Source organism: Poecilia latipinna, unplaced genomic scaffold (genome assembly GCF_001443285.1).
Source record: "Poecilia latipinna isolate Pla-1442-1.1 unplaced genomic scaffold, P_latipinna-1.0 Scaffold1900, whole genome shotgun sequence".
Classification (NCBI taxonomy): Eukaryota; Metazoa; Chordata; class Actinopteri; order Cyprinodontiformes; family Poeciliidae; genus Poecilia; species Poecilia latipinna.
This window is the reverse complement of record NW_015114516.1, coordinates 79,876-84,646: the sequence shown is the minus strand read 5'-3', so window position 1 is coordinate 84,646 and position 4,771 is coordinate 79,876. Positions and strand designations below refer to the sequence as shown.

Below are 4,771 nucleotides of genomic sequence, written 5' to 3'. Positions count from 1 at the left end.
GATTATTCATGTGTGAATTAGAGACAATCGTAGACATATGGCGAGCATTGCAATTCACTACTTAGCCACACCCACACGGTTCAGCCAGCAGCAAACATTCACAGAGTTCATCATCATGTCATTTTATATCAGCTGGCACAGCATTGAACCTATTTCATTCAAAGAGTAAAAGTAAGATATCCAGCAGAAAAAACAGGTAACTCTCCGTTGGAGGTGAAGAGAACAGGCGTTCTTCAACGTGTGTTTTATTTAGTTTTTTTCAGAACAGTACAATACAACTGCAGTACTCAAAAGACACAGCAGATGGCAGCATAACAGTCTTTCCATTAACCATTGAACAAATTACTCCTTCATATTTCAACAGGACGGGGGCGGGGCTAAGGTGATGTCGTCAATTGACCATGTGAATGTGATCAGGGCTAATGAGACATGGAAAGTCTGATGCAGCTCTCACCTAGCCTGTGGAAGTTATTGCACATTCATGTTTCATGGAGAAAAGTCAAAGTTTGACGTTTAGCCACGCCCACATGCTTTGATGTACGAGAATTCCTTTGATAACTTTTCACCTTTAATGTCTCAAGTCTCTGCTGAGTGAGTTTGAAGTCTGTATCTCAAAAGGTGTGGGAGGAGTTAAGTCAGATGTGACGTCTATAAAAAATGAGAAAATGGTGGCTTTGATCCAAAATGGCCAACTTCCTGTTGGGTTTGGACCATGGCTCCAAGAGACTTTTTTGTACATCCTGATAAGATACACATGTGTACCAAGTTTCATAATTCTAGGTTAAAGCATGACTTGGGGCTGATCATTTAAAATATGCTAGGGGGTGCTGTTGAGACATTAGGCCAAATATTGCACTGGATTCCTGTCCGGGGTTGGATCATGATCAATCCTAGTGAGTTTGGTGCAGCTGGACTCAAAATTGTGGAATTCAGAGCCAAACGTATGGCAACAGCATTACAGGTCACTTTGCCACACCGTCACACCCACCTGCTGCATCGAAACCAGTTGGGGTTGGAATCCACTACACACCAACATGTCTTCTGTATCTGGACACAGTTTCAAGTTGATTAGGTCAAAGTGGTCAGATAGCGACCGTTCACAGTAAAACATGACACTTCCTGTTCTCAGGGGGCGTGGCTTAAGTGATGTCAAAATTGCTCTTGTAGAGCACCCAATGGCGATCAATCACTGAAAGTTTGGTGGCGCTGTGAGTTTCGGTGTAGGAAATAGCAGTTTCATGTTTCTTGGTGTGTAGGTGAACATTGACCCCTGGTATCACCCCTTCAGCATGCACGAAAACTTACCGTTTTGATAACTTTTAATCAGCCATGCCTTATGAACCAACTGACCAAGTTTGAAGTCGATTGATTGAAATCCCTAGGAGGAGTTCGATGAAATGTCTGTAAACGGCCAAAATGGGGTCAAAATCGGAACTTCAATCCAAAATGGCCGACTTCCTGTTTGACTTGCACTATGACATTGATTGTATTTTCTGTGTATCTTGGGGAACTCTACAAGTGTACCAAATTTCATGTCTCTACAATAAACTAAGGTCAATGGGGAGGGTGTTTTGAAATGTTCTAGGGGGCGCCGTTGAGCCATATGAGGAGGGTGTTTTGACAATTTCTAGGGGGCGCCGTTGAGCTGTTTCTGTTGCGATTTTTGCATCAACCTTAAAATACGTAAATTTCACACGAGATGTATGCGTCTGCCAAGTTTGGTGTGTTTTTGAATATGATAAAGCCCCCAAAAAGCCAATTAATTTGCACCAAGAAAAATACAAATAAACATTTAAAAAACAATAGGCCTTCGCAGCACTATCACTGTTCGGGCCTAATAAGAAATCCTGCGATTACAATAGGCCTCGCCAGTGCTTCGCTGCTCGGGCCTAATTAAACACTTGTTTAGTCAAATTCAAAGATAGGTTTGTCAGTTTCCCTAAAGAAATAGTGTTTGCTAAAGAGTTGCTCCCACAATTGCAACGTATTAGTGACTGAAGCATGTTATGATGACTTCAACACATTTCTTCTGACAGGTTTGGCAGAAGAAATGCTGTCCAGAATGTTTCTATAAGCTGACTAATTTCTATAATGCCTAATGTCTGAGTTGTGTTCATGGTAATTATTTCTGACATTTTTATGCTTTATGTTGCAGGTGGTGAAAAATGCTTTCCAGGATAAATCGGGTGGATAAAGTATTTTGAATGACTGTGATGGTGACACACACACAGGTGGGTCTGGTTAGTTTTGCTCACACTTCTCTTTAAAATGTTTATTTATTATCCTAATGTGTCTGTTATTTATCCTGTTGTTCCTCCAGGCTGGGAAAACCAGGCATTCTTCTGTTGGTTCATGTGCTTCATCCTACATCCAAAGGCCACATGAAGAATCCAAAACAGCTCATGTCAAAATGTGGACCATGTTTTCAGATATATGCAGATATGTGGTTAATCTAATGATCCTACTTCTTTGTAGAAGCACTTTCTCATTGGCTTTGTTTGCTATCTGAATGTAGCTGTACTGCTAAATATATTTAATAATTTTTAATATTCATCTTTTTATCATTATGTCAAAGATGCAAGCCAGTGTTGAAGCCTTCCTCATTGGTGTGGAACCAGGACAGCCCTTCCTCCTGCGTTTGTGGAAACAAGAGCAGCAGCAAAGACACTTCACCATTAGTGATCACAAGATCATCCAAGGTAGCTTTTGATGAACTTTCAAAGCACACTTCACCTTCAGTGCAAAGTACCATGAATTCCTCTACAACTTCTGTACATTAATCCAGCCTACAGTTTTCAACATTGATCTGACTTGCATGACAATTGAGGAGTTTAAAATTCTTGTTTTTACTTTACCTGGCAGAGTAGACATTCTTTGTTATGATGATCATTTAAATGCACACTGTATCAATAAGAGGATTTGTTTTATGTTCTTCCAATTAAGGACTTGGTTTATTACAGTCCCTGTGGCAAGCAGTTTTCTGCATGGTCAGCATTGAAGGCCATATTGTCTTTGAGAGGGTCCAGCCAACATTCCAGACAGGACAGTATTTTCCATCTTCAACACCTTCAACACCCAATATCAACATGAGGCAGCCAAGACTTTGGTTCATTCAATGGTAAAACCATTCCTATAATTTTTTTTACAATGAGCAAAATACAATGACATGGTTTTAAAGTTTTAAAGCAAGTTATGATTAACATTTGACAAAGGTGGTGATGTTTCCTCTTTATGTAATTAAAAACAGCTTTATTTATATATTGTACCAGCTGTCTTCAGAATGCCACACTATTTATATTCTCAGGAATTTTCCCATTTTTGATTGTGTTTCTTAGTCGCTTCATTAGGATTGACCCAGAAAGGGGCACAAAAGCCGGTCATGGGAAAATGGTATCCAAAAAGCCAGGACTGACCATTCAAAAGAAAAAGCAGACAGTGAATGAGCAGGTTTCCACCCTCATCAAAAACCTGATGGACTTTGAGTGGCATCTCATTCAGGTTAGTTGTTGTCCTTCTCTTTTCTTTGAAATATTTCTGTTTCCATATCATTTAGGATCTAAATTATATTGTCTTATCTTTTTCCATGTTGGACGGTGCCTTCATCTGCATCTAATAAAGTAAGTGTCACTTGGACTCTTGAAAACCATTAATAGTTCACATTTTAAAACCCTGTTGATTCTAGAATTCCACAATATTTCAGCCATGTTGAATTTTAGATTTTGGAAGTTCTATTTCTTTGATTTGTTTAGTGATACCCAAAGAATGGATATTTGTTTAAGAACTGTGTTTTATGTACTTAACATTGTAGAAATTAATGAGTTAAACCCAGTTTATGTCGCTGTAAACTGAAAGTCTTAAATTTTTATTCCAGTGTTACTTTCATCACTGGTGGCCGACAGGTACAAACACCCAGCAAACACGAGAAAAACACATGCAACAAAAAAGAGATGCAAACAAAAGATGCTAAAAATAGAAGTGATCCAGACCACTAGGGGGAGTCGAACAAAGAATAATTATGTCCGAAGTCAGGTTTTGCATCATTGGGTCCTGGACGACCGGAAGAGAGAAGCTGTAGCTTTTTTTTTTTTTTTTTTTTTTATAAATAAACGTGCTCGAGGTGCTGGGGTAACAAATCCATAAATTCCATCAGAAGAGAGAAAAAAATCTAAAATTACAAATCAAATTCATCACTTAAGTTTATAAGTTTCATAGGTTTAGAGTTGGTGCATATTTTTAAAGATTCTAAAAAGCATCTTACATAAGCTCTAAAGACAGTAAGGTTAGGTTTGTTTTTAGCAAATTTACAGGCATGTATGTGGAACTTAGCCAACAAAATAAGAACAATTATAATATATTCTTTCCCAGACATAGTATTATTGGAAATACCAAACAAAACATGTTTAACATTTAAACATTATATTCGACTAAAGAAAACATTGAAATCACACCAAAAGGTTTTCCTAAACGAGCATTCCCAAAAAAGGTGGGTTAATGTTTCTTGTTCGATATGACAAAAGGAACAGAGAGGATCAATATTTGGAATATATTTTCTCAGCACTGAATTTACAGGGTAACACCTGTGCAAAATTTTAAGAGATACCTCACGTACTTTGTTTGAGATAAAAAAAACTTTGTTGGCAATAACCATGTTTGTTCCCAATCAATATCTGAATAAAGATTGTTCCAAAAAAATATAGAAGCAGGTTTGCTAATGGTATTCCTTTGGATTATTTCTCTAATATGTTTATTACTGGTTTTGATACTAAGGAAC

General features: G+C 37.9%; 1 long non-coding RNA gene across 1 annotated transcript; it reads left to right on the top strand.

Annotated features, from left to right (window-relative positions):
- Window positions 1-2,497: 2,497 nt before the first annotated feature.
- On the top strand, window positions 2,498-4,093 carry LOC106935050 (uncharacterized). Its single transcript, XR_001421828.1, has 2 exons — window positions 2,498-2,699; window positions 2,944-4,093. It is a non-coding gene; the product is annotated as an uncharacterized LOC106935050 (long non-coding RNA).
- The last annotated feature ends 678 nt before the right edge of the window (window positions 4,094-4,771 follow it).